This window comes from Protopterus annectens, chromosome 9.part0 (genome assembly GCF_019279795.1).
Source record: "Protopterus annectens isolate FY-2018-M chromosome 9.part0, PAN1.0, whole genome shotgun sequence".
NCBI lineage: Eukaryota > Metazoa > Chordata > Ceratodontiformes > Protopteridae > Protopterus > Protopterus annectens.
Window position 1 is genome coordinate 494,129,750 of NC_056743.1, and position 12,529 is coordinate 494,142,278.

Here is a 12,529-nt window from a genome sequence, read left to right on the forward strand (position 1 = left end):
CATAAAATATCTTCTTTTGATGATGGAGAACACCCACCTGTTTGTGGTAATTTTCTCTCAGGAGGGTAGGGACAGGGTTAGGCATAGGGAGAGAGGGGTGGAGATGGGTAAGGGAAGGGAGCCACAGCAGAGGAGCTCTATCTAGGTTTGGCTGCCTCTGAAGGGATGAGGGTGTAGAGGTGAAGATCTAGGAGCAGATGGCTTCCTAGGTTGCCTTCTTCCCTTGGGATTAGAGACAGTGGAATGGGAGGGCTGCCTCTTAAAGCTGTTTTTTTTGGGTGTATTTCCTAAAGAACCTGGGAACCGGTGACACCATAAGTGTTATAGATTCTGCAAGTTTTTGCCTTTTTCCTGCAGTGACTTAAGTAACTCTGAAGAGGCAGTTCCAAGGAGTGCTAAATTATCTAAAGGAGCATCTAACAATTTCGCTTGGACATCCAAAGGCAAAGGTTGGAGTCTCAACGACGAGAACCTCCTTAACACTGAACCAGATGCAGCCGATTTGGAAGAGGCTTCAACGGCATCACAGCTGCACTCGATTGAGTGTCTAAGAACCTGGGATTCTGTGTGCAGAAGGGTGTCCAGTTGGGCCTTGGCTGGTGAGTCAGGTATGTCAGACAGCAGAGCAGAGGCCTTGGTCAGGGAATCCAGGGAAAACTTAGCCATATGAGTTTGATAATTAACTGTTCTTCTGGCCAAGGTGGAGGAAGTACATACATTCTTCCCAACCAGTCCATGAATTTACAATCCTTATCAGTGGAGAAAAAGGGAAGAAGAAGGTAGTTGCCTTAAAGATTTGTCAGCAGAAACTGCAATAACAGCAGGATCTGTTGGTGGATTCTTAAAAAGGTACTGCTCCTTTAAAGACACTTTGAAAAATCTGTCTGGTCTCTTGTTAGCAGGAAGCTGTGACTCTGGGCTTTGGGAAGCAGCTGAGAAGGCATCCTGGAAATCTGGGAGTAAAGGAGGAACTGCAGATGGTGAGGGCTACTCCATCTGCAGGAGGTCAAAATATCTTTTCTTAGTCTCTGAGACATCTGAGGCCTCTCACTTAAAATGCTAAGTAGGGAAATAGTGTCACCAAAGGAGAAATCTTCTCCAGAGGAGTCATGAGTGAGGGTCTCTTCTTCCTCAGGGGTAGCAAAATCCTTAGGGGATTCAATCTGGGAGCAGTATATGTCAGGGATTCATCTGAGGAGGAGTAGTCTTCCTCAGATTCTACCTGTGAAGCAAGTGGTTGGCCTGATTGGGGAATCTGGGTCTGGAGTACTTGTAAGGCCTTGAATAAGGACTGAGAAAATGTCTCCCAAGCTGGAGTAGGATCTTGGGCCTTGTGTTTTTCCTTTTGTTTCCGTTTTAAAGGAGTGGAATGAGCAGGTACAGAAGGAGGCCTGGATGCTGACATAGGAATAGAAGGTAAGGTGGTAGAAGGCCCCTCCGACATCACGAGTCGTGGTTCCCCCACACCACCAGGACCTGACTGTTGTAAAGCCTCAGCGGATGTACTCTGAATACCTGCTGCACCAGCTTCCATTTTGGTTCCTGGTAACAGGGTGGCATCCAAAGTCTGGAGCGATCCTGGGCTAACACTTGCCACGAGGACCTCACTGGATTCCTGAGGCGCAGCTTGGACATCAGGCCTAAGTTTTTTAGCCCTCTTCTTTGGAGGCTTGTTGGAGGTTCCCACTCCAACTTCTATCCCGGACGCTAAGTGACAAAGTCACTGATTCTCTAAATAGAGATTTAGAGTCGACAAACGGCTTCTCGGGGATTTGGGGACATAGATTGGCAAATCTCACAACACTTGTAGTCGTGAGCTGCCCCTAAGCAGAATAAACACTTACTGTGTGTGTCCTTGTGTGGAATTTATCTTTCACAAGAGCACTTTCCCCTTCCTAGATGACATGCATCTAAAACAGGTAAAGAAATAAGCAAAAAACCTGCAAGGGTACTTATCTGAATGCCGACAGCCAGAAACGATCATCAAGAACAGATGGCCGGAATCCAACAAACGCCGGACAACTGGAGTTGGCAACTGGACATCTCAAACACACTGCAGCAGAAAGTTCTGATTTGGGTACGTGCAGACGTCACAGATATAGCCAGCATCAGTTTATGGCTCTGACATGCAACGTCGCACGTAACCCCTGCATTCAAGACTTTGGTATACTGGCCGGATGTCCGGTGCTGCAGGCAGCAACTCTCTAAAGTGAAGAATACTGCAACATGGGAATAGAAGGACATCAGGGGATACCAACATAAGTTATGAAGAAGGTACTTCTAAGTAATGTCTTTTCTGTTGGCAACACAAAAGTCAGTGGGGAGAATTTTGTATTTTAAAACAACAAACTCATACTCCTGTTTGGGGGGTCATTTGAACTACTCATCCTTTTTAGGTATCTTACTTCTTCCTTCAAGAGTAACCCTTCACAAGACTCCACTGCCTTCTCCAGACATGTGCACACAAGTCAGCACAAAAACAATAAATTTTTAACCACACATGCATGATACACATATACACATGAACATCACTGCCATCAATACCACTACTATACTGCTGCAGCATATATAACTACAAATGCTCCTTTACAAGGTTTTTGTAGAAACGTTGTGTCCCCTTGCTAGATTTCACTGCCTTTTACAGACATGAGTGCACAAGTCAGCACAAAAACAGTGCATTTTTAACCATAGCATACATGCATGATACACACACACACAAACACACACACAGACACGTCTGGTTTACTCCCACCTCAATCAAGCTTACTTGTCCCACTTTCATGATAATTGCATCAATACCACCATTACACTGTTGCAGCACATATAAACACAAATGTTCCTTTACAAGCTTTTTGCAGAGGGTTTGAACCCCCTTGCACCCACATACTGGGGAAGTGTCTTCCATTACATGCAATCTCTAAAAATATGATATCCAATGATGCACAAACCGAAAGGGAATAATCAAGTTTCACTTCTCTTTGATTTGGTGAGACCCTGAATGTAGTATATTTATATAGCAGAGGTGTTAAGCATTGGAGTGCACAGGCACACTGTTAAATGAGTGATGCAGTAATCCAATCAGGTGATGGGACAGTGATTTATGTATGCTGGGCAATGATAAAATGGGCATCAGGAGAAAAAGTAGATCAGTGCGTGTGCATACATATCTGTTTATGCATGCATGTATTTGTGAACAGATACAGAAACACATACATACACAACTTAGTGCAGTCAATCCACCAGCATGTTTCTGTGAGGTAGGAAGAAATCACTGTACTCACCAAAAACCCACTCAGGTAAAGGGAAAATTACAAAGTCAGTGACCAGAGGTTAGGATCGACTCCCAGACCCTATACCTTACAAGGCAGAGATCTTAGGAAGTTTATTCAGATTAGCGCTTTTGACTTGCACTTCATCAGATCCAAAATCTACAAGATAAAAGTGCTAATCCAAATAAACTTACTGTGAAGAAAACAGACTAAATACATTTTTTTTTCTGAAATTGTTTTAAAGCTTCTACAGCTTAAGAACTTTAGAAAGGGATCAAAATCTTTTCATATACAGCTTTGAGCAAGAATAAGAAGTTATGTTCTTACCATAATGTTCCATGTTAGTTGTCTTCTTCTCGCCTTCTTTCTTGCTGGATGGGTTCGGAGCCGATCCTCAGCTCCGACTTGGCCTATACTATAGCTCGAGAGCTATTTTTACCAGCTCGAGGCAGCCCTATAACCCACAATACCATGCGCTAACCCCCCAGATCTCGTTTGGAAGCTAAGACATAGTATAAATATATTATTATAATCCTCATTTGCAAGTACGGAATCCCTGCTAGTAACACTAAGGATACGGGGAAACTGTAACATGTTGTATCTCCAGAAATGGAAGGACTCAGAGACCTCAAGTCTGTCCAGGCTAGGGGGCAGGAGGGAGGGCGCAAGAAAGAAGGCGAGAAGACGACAACTAACATGGAACGTTATGGTAAGAACATAACTTCTTAATGTTAAGTTGTCATTCTCGCCTTCATTCTTGCTGGATGGGACAGCGTCCCTAGCACCTTAGTCCTGGGTGGCTCAATGGAACAGACTCCTGAGTACAGTGGAACCAAAGTCAGCTCTATTTCTGGAGGCTATATCAAGTTTGTAATGGGCAATAAAGGTATGTTGGGAAGCCCATGTAGCTGCTGCACATATGGCATCTAATGGTAACCTTGCTTGAAAGGCCGTTGATGTTGATAGTGCCCTGGTTGAATGAGCCTTAGGCCTAGACGGAAGTTGTCTGTGTCTCAACTCATAGACAAAGGTAATAATAGATGTCAACCATCTGGAAAGAGTAACCTTTGATACTGGAAGCCCTTTCTTTCCTGCAGCATAAGAGAGAAAGAGCTGGCCTGACTTTCTGAGTTGTTTTGTCCTGTCTAGATAATACCGTAGTTGGCGATGAACATCCAATGAATGTAATTTCTGTTCAGCCCTGATGGAATAGTCTGGGAAGAAGACAGGTAAAGTCAATGGAGTGGTTTAGATTTGCTTCAGAGGACACTTTCGGTAGGAAGGAAGAGTTTGTTCTGAGAGTTACCCTGTCTTTGTGAAAGACCAAATAAGGGGGACGGACAGACAAGGCTTGAAGTTCCGATACCCTTCTGGCAGATGTTATGGCTACTAAAAACAGAGTTTTCCAGGAAAGAAGCTTAAGGGAGCAAGAAGCTGCAGGTTCAAAAGGAGGAAGAATCAATGAGGTTAGAACTAAATTCAAATCCCATTGTGGGGGCGGATCCCTAACTGGAGGTCTAAGCAAAAAGGTGCCCTTGAGAAAGGCTTTACAGAGTTTGTGGGACATAATATTTGCTTCTGAGAGCCCCACATGAAAATTAGCAATGGCCGCTAATTGTACCCGGATAGTGGCTGACAATGACCCTGAATGAAAGAGTTCCGCCAGAAAGTCTAGAACCTTATGAATGGGTGCATGGAAAGGATCTAACGACCTAGCTTGTGCCCAGAGCGAAAAACGCTTCCATTAACTCGTATATGTCTTCCTAGTATTGGACTTATGGGAAGCCAGAATTATATCACGAACAGGAGGAGAAATAAGGGGAAGCCTGGCTATGGCTGGAAGTGGAGCAACCAAGCTGTGAGGTTGAGGGAATGAAGAGACTGATGCAGCTTGCCCGTGAGATGGGTCAACAGATCCGAAAGAGGTTCCAGATGCCAAGGCTGTTCCAGTAGGTAACTGTGCAGGAAAAGAAACCATACTTGTCGAGGCCAAAACGGAGCAATGAGGATCATTTTGGATCTCAATGCGGTTGCTTTCTGAATTAATTGTGGGATCAATGGTAAGGGAGGAAAGGCATATAGAAGACCCTGGGGCCAATCGTGAACAAGAGCATCTCTGGGGGGATGGCCTGGTAGAGGAAAGAGTGTGAAGAAGTCGAGGCACTTGCTGTTTTGAGGAGTTGCGAAAAGGTTGCAGCAAGGCTGGCCCCACTTCTGAAATATTCTGTCTGCTACCGCTTGATTTAGAGACCACTCGTGAGGCATGAGGATATTTCTGCTCAATCTGTCTGCTATGACGTTGCACTTCCCGGGGATGTGCGTTGCTATCAGAAACCGTTGAGAGGTAATTGCGCATTGCCAAAGTCTGAGTGCTTCTCGACATAGGGGGTAGGACTTTGTTCCGCCCTGCTTGTTTATGTACCACACCACAGACATATTGTCCATTTGAATTGCTATCGTGCCTGTGGGAAGAGAGCTCTGAAGGGCTTGCAACGTTAAAAGCACCGCCCTCATCTCCAGGACATTTATGTGCAGGTGGCATTCTAATTGTTGCCATGTGCCCTGGACCATCCTGCCCTGATAATGCCCCCCCCACCCGATCAGGGAGGCATCCGTTGTCACTGTGGCAACTGGGGGGGGGGGGGAGAACAAAGGGTCTGCCCCGAAAAAGCTGAGGGGAAACCATTCACCAGGAGAGATGATTCTTGCATGATGGGGTTATCAAGATGTTGTGAGTCAATGGGAGCTGTTGAAAGGACCACTGAGAAAACAGCATCCACTGGAGGAGCCTCATGTGGAAGCGGGCTAATGGGAGTAGAAGAATCGCCGCTGCCATGAGGCCTAACGCTTTCAATACTAGCTTGACTTGAACTCTGCTGGGCTGAAACAGGGACTGAACATTCCGCCTTATGTCTGTCACTCTCTGAGGTGGTAATGTTGCAGACATTTCTGTGGTGTTTAATACGGCGCCTATAAAGTGTATACATTGACAAGGCGACAAGGAGGATTTTGCAAAATTTATCGAAATACCTAGATTGTTGCAAAGTTGAATAGTGTAATCCCTGGCCATTATAAGATGCTGCTTGGTGATAGCGGAAATGAGCCAGTCATCTAGATATGGAAACACCTGGAATCCTTTTTGTCTCAGGTGAGCCGTGACCACTGCCAAACATTTGGTGAACACCCGGGGGGCTGTGGTGAGACCAAAGGGCAGGGTTCTGAATTGATAATGACTGGCTCCCAGCCAGAAGCGGAGAAACCTCCTGGAGCACCTGTGTATCTTTATATGATAGTACGTGTCCTGGAGGTCTAACGAGCACATCCAGTTGTCTCTGCTCAAAAAGGGTAGAATGGACTGCAGTGTTACCATCCGAAATTTTGTCTTTTGTACAGAGTTGTTCAATCTGCAGAGGTCCAAAATGGGTCTCCAGTCTCCAGTCTTTTTTGTACCAAAAAGAATCTGGAGTGGATTCCGGATCCTAGCTGATCTGCTGGGACTGCCTGGATGACTCTTTTTTCTAACAGCTTTTTTATTTCTAGCTGTGCCTGACCCCTTTGTGCGGGTGGTACGTCTGGTAGGGGTCTTGGCGGATGTACCGGAGGGGAAGTGAAGGGAATTTTGTAACCCTCGGATATGATCTTCTGTACCCATGTGTCTTGGGAGAGGGATTGCCAGGCTTCCGGGTACAGGGATAATCTTCCCCCGACTGCCTCCGAAGGCGGACAATCGGGCAGCTTCTCAGGGATGCTGAAAGGGTTGGTCAGGGAAAGATTCCCTGGAACCCTGGTTCTGTGGACCCCTCTGCCCCTGGGGTGGTGTCTGTTATTATTCCCTCCTCTGCCTCTGGGGGGAAATTCACTACGTGCGGCAGGCGCGACCCCCTGTGGTTTGCGGAACCACATCTTTCCACCCCTCTGTCCCTTAGGATAAGGTCTAGAAGGTGTGGAAAAATGGACTCCCACGGCAGAGAGAGTCTTACCATCTTGCTCGCATCTGGTGAGGGTATTCTTCACCTGAGGTCCAAATAATTCTGAATCATCAAAGGGGGTGTTGGTGAAGGACGCCTTGAAGGGATCGGCAAAGTTACAGAGTCGCATCCAAGCGTGAAGTCTCAACGCAACATCTGTGCCTGCAGCCCTACTCGCTCCATCGGCTGCTTAGGAGATAAGCCGCATGGAGGAGTTAACAATGGAGTTCAGGGTGGCCAGCTGGGAGTTCATCTTGTCCTGATACCCCGCAGCAGAAGGATCCTGTACAGTTTCACCCAGTTCTTTGAGCAAGTCTCTCTGAAGGCGGGTGAAATGACATAAATAGTTCAGCGACCGCATAGTAAAGGTCGCTGAAGCAAATGTCCGCTTGCCGTACCTGTCCATGGTCCTGGACTCTTTGTTAGGAGGATGAGCAGGTACAGAAGGATCAGCCAATTCCTTCTTAGTGGCTGCTGCTACCACCATAGCATCAACTGAAACACCTTTGGTGAGAAAGGATTTGTCCTCTGGTGCAGAAATAAATTTAGAGGGCCTCCTAGGGGTAGGTTCCATTGAATCAGGAGCTGCCCACGTCTTTTTTGCCACTACCTCCATTAGTGGGTCGAAAGGGGGAGACACCCAGGAGGTGGTAGGGCGAGATCCAAAAGCGTCAAGGTAAACCAACTCGTCCTCGGAGGGTTTGAGAGTGGACCAATTTCCCCTCTGTTTTAGGATCTCTAGGATGTCTGAAAAAGAGACATCCTCAGAGGGGGATCTGGGGAAACCCTCCTACTCATCCAAGTCGGTGTCTGACGTGACAGACTCAGGGGAGTCTATGTGCTTCCTCTTGCACTTTCATTTCCTATTGGGTTCCCCTGAAACTTCAGGGGAGCCCTCGGAAGAGGAGGAGACACCCAAAGTGGGTACCCTACGCTTTGGATCTCTGCTGTCAGATGTAGGAGGATGGCCAGAGACCGTAACAGGCACTGTAAAGGGAGGAGCTGCAGAACTTAACCTTGGAGTGGACACTGGGTCCAGCACAATCCTCATCACCTCGAAGGCTCCCCTATCAGGTACCAAAGGTAGTCTTGGCTCCGAAGAAACCCGAACTGCCCCCGGCACCAACAGAGAAGGCTCCGAGAATGATGTCGGGGCCGAACTAACCAGAGCCGAAGCTCCGAGAGGGAGAGCGGGTCGGACAAGGGTCCGATGCCACTCGACCCCTCGGAGCTGACAATGGAGTCCCGGCGCCCGGACCTCTCCACGGATGAAACCAATGAAGAGGTCGGAGCCAACGACACCGGAGCCGAAGGTGGGAGTATCGGCTCCGACGTGGGCAAGGTTACAGTTCCGACAAACTCCGGCTCCGAACTCGAGAGGTGAGTCGGAGGAGGAATCGATAGCGGTACCGAAGGAGCCACAATGTGGTGAGATGGGCTCTGGAGCATCTGGGCTAGTGCCTGAGATTTTATGAGCCTACTGACCACTCTCTCGATGTCGTGGTCAGAGAGCCTGGATGACCTAGATGAGTGAGTCCTATGACTCCACTCCGATAGGAGAGGGGATCTCGGAGCCGATCGGACGGATTCTAGTGAGGGGGATCTAGAGCGCTTGCGTGCTGGGGTCGGCTCCGATGCTGGTTTTGGAGCGGATACCACTTTGCCCGCCTCGGATCCGAATGGAACCGATGTCGGAGCCATCTCGATAATGCCGGCCCTCGACTCAGGAGCTGGAGCTGAGAGTTTGGTGGTTTTTGAAGACTTCCCCGAGCCAGACTTGGACGGGGAGTCATCGGGCTTTAACAAGCCCCTTAAAATGAGCTTATTACGCCTCTCCTGCAGGACTCTTGAACTAAACCCATGACAAACGGAACAAGAGTCCTGCAGGTGTAAAGGCCCTAAGCAATAGACACAAGAAGTGTGACCATCTGTCAGAGACATTTTCTGACAGCATGAGTCACACTTCTTGAATCCCGAGACCTTAGTGTCTTTGGACATAGTCCTAACAACAGTAAACACAGTCAGTCCACACACACACTCAACTTAAAATTAGAAAAGTTAGGGGAACTGACTAAACCCACACACAGACACTGTAAGGGGTGGGGAAAACTAAGGAAAAGCCCGTAGGCCCAAAGATAGAAATTAACTAAATAAGGGTAGAAGGGCTACAAAAAGGGTTGTATGAATAAAACAATTAGTAGGGACCTAACCAAGGGTAACTAACTGGAAAAACTACCTGAAAATTAGTTTAATAGAAGAATTCTCTTTACTGACCTGAGCCGGTAAAAAAAAAGACAACCTCGCAGCGAAGCGGCAAACGAGATCTGGGGAGTTAGCACATGGTATTGTGGGTTATAGGGCTGCCTCGAGCCGGTAAAAATAGCTCTCGAGCTATAGTATAGGCCGAGTCGGAGCCGAACCCATCCAGCAAGAATGAAGGCGAGAATGACAACTTAACATTAAGGATTCATTCTCAACAGAAACCTAGCACTGCTCTCAAGCAAATCCCTATGGTGAGATTGAAGACAAGGGAGAATCACTATTGCTTGATCCAAAAGGAAGTTACGCCCACAATGTTGCTGTGGGGGGTTATCCTACTGGATATTCAGAAGAAATCTGGACATCAGTGAAAAAACAGAGAAACATTCCAAACCATGGGAACAAGAAAACATCTGTCTTACAGGCCTCTTTGCTAGGAGTCTTGAAGCAGACTTTAGTTGTCTATTCTAAAAGAAGGCTAACAGTTACCATACATAGGGATCGGTCCTGGTGCTGCTGAGCTTGCCTCTAATTCAAGTTCTGTTCTGATGGAATGTATGAAGCCTGAAGAGTCAAAGTGAGCTGAATTGCTGTCTCAGGCTACTACAGCTGTAAAGAAGGTAAGATCTACCATCTTGACTGACTGCGCACCACATGACCAAGGTGTTATCTATGTAAACCTGCTGTGTTATTGCAATCCAGAGATGATTTCAGGCTTCCAAAGCATTGATCACTGCAAATATTTTTTTGACATTTATGTGCTTCTGTCTGTCTTGAGGGCTGCACAGAGCTTGCACTTTTACTCCTTTGGAAACCATACCCCAAGGCTAAGTCTGATGCATCTGAGGTGACAGACTGTGGGGAAGTGAGTTGGCAAGGAGAATGGGAGACCTAAACTGCAGGAGATCTGGTCTACCAACCAAATAATTTCCCTCTTTACAAATACCAAAACTGAGATCTGAAAGAATAAAGGGTGCAGATACTGAAAAGACTGATCTGAGGTACGACTGTAATCTCTGGCCACAGGGAAGCATGAGAGTCATTTCTTCATGTGGAGTCTGGCCATGGGGAAGCGCAAGAGTCATTTCTTCATGTGGAGTCTGGCCATGGGGAAGCATGGGAGTAAAGTGGAGTCTGGTCACAGAGAAGCATGAGAATTATTGAAACCGTGTACTCCAAGGTTCTCAGAAATTCATTTGGAGGCATGTGGCTTTGATTGGAGAAATTCAGGAATAACTGCTGAAACTTCTCTATTTGTTCTGGAGGAAAAAAAACAGTCTTCCCAGGGCAGAATCCAACAGACATCCCAGGAATACAAATCTGTGAGAAAGGATGACAAACCTAGACTGAGTAGAAGATTTTGAACCATTGCTAAAGTCCGGTGACAGTTGAAAAAGGAAGGGCAATCATCCAAATTTGGAAAAATATTAATGTCTTGGTGTCTGCGATAAGCAAAGACTGAGGCTAGACACTAATGAATACCTTTGGTGAAATGAAAAAATGCAAAGGGTAAAAGTGAGAAATGATATTTAAGATTTGATATGTCTGTCTGGCTTGCATTAACACCCAAAATGCTTGCTAATGGGAATGTGGTAGTAGTCATCCTTTAAATCTAGCTTTACCATAAAAGCTAAAGGATGGGTTAGGGGAACAAGGGACTCAAGAGATAACATTTTGAACTTCAGAATCTTGACAAAAAGATTTAAACGGAGGGTATTCACTTTCTGGCACCACAAAAACTCTAAAATAAGCGCCTTTGCCCAAATGGCAGTGAGGCATCCCTCCCTGAGCTGGCATCTGGTTCAGAATGGAAGCAAACACAGGAAACTGACTCACTGGGGAAAGAGAAATCTCCTTGCCAAGTGTACCCTAAATGGATTACAATTAAAACTCATAGGTCTGTAACAATGTAACAAATCTGATGCCACAAAGGAATATGAAGCCTCAGAAAACATGAAGAGGTTGCCAAGGTGGAAAAAAGGGGAAGAGCCTAAATAGGCAGAAAGCCACGCTGGAAGCGAATACTGTCCTTGATGTTTTCAAGCTTTTTCTTTTTAGAACCTTCTTGTCATTGCTTCAAAAATGTTCTTGATCTCCTTACTGCTTACTGAAAAAAAAAAGATGAAGGAGAAGGGAAATTTGTATTAGCTCTGAAAAAGGAGAGTAGAAAAATCTGAGTAACTCCTTGAATCAACTTTCTCATTTCATCACACTTCAAAGGTCAAAAAGAGGTTCCTAATTTAAGGGAGAATTAAAAATTTTAGTCTTAGATTCATAGGTTGGTACCAGACTACAGCCCTAGGACCTATACAAGTCTAGCCATAACAATTCCCTGGCTATTTCTTCCCACAGTATTTACTTCCCTGGACCCTGAAGATTTTCAAAATAAAGCTAAGCCTATATTCTAAATGCTAACCCAGAAGCAGCAGCTCTGAGAAAGTATCAGCCACATTGTTAGCATGTTGTAAAAGATACTTAGTAATCTGTAGCTTAGAGGGAGCGCTGCAAGGTTTTGTAAAGTGTGTACGACACAACTGTTAGTGGGAGCAACAAGTCATGATGCCATTACTTGCTTCTAGCTTATCATTTTGTCCGCATTATGCTTAATAATAAGAAGTTATGTCTTACCATAATGTTCCATGTTAGTTGTTTTCTTCTCGCCTTCTTTCTTGCTGTATTATAGCTCGAGAGCTATTTTTACTGGCTCGAGGCAGCCCTATATCCCACAATACCATGCGCTAACTCCCCAGATCTCGTTTGGAAGCTAAGACATAGTATCAAAAGTAATATTATAATAATAATAATATTATAATCCTCTTTTACGAGTACAGATTACCTGCTAGTAACACTAAGGATACCATGAAAGACGCAACATATTGTATCTCCAGAAATGGAAGGACTCAGAACTTCGAGTCTATCCAGGCTAGGGGGCAGGAGTGAGAGAAGCAAGAAAGAAGGCGAGAAGAAGACAACTAACATGGAACGTTATGGTAAGACATAACTTCTTAATGTTAAGTTGTCATTCTCGCCTTC

The 12,529-nt window shown here is 45.8% G+C and overlaps 1 protein-coding gene across 2 annotated transcripts in view; it reads right to left on the reverse strand.

Annotated features, from left to right (window-relative positions):
- LOC122811291 (deoxyguanosine kinase, mitochondrial-like) overlaps nucleotides 1-12,529 on the reverse strand; it is a 908,708-nt gene that overhangs the window by 642,874 nt on the left and 253,305 nt on the right. The window lies entirely within an intron of this gene.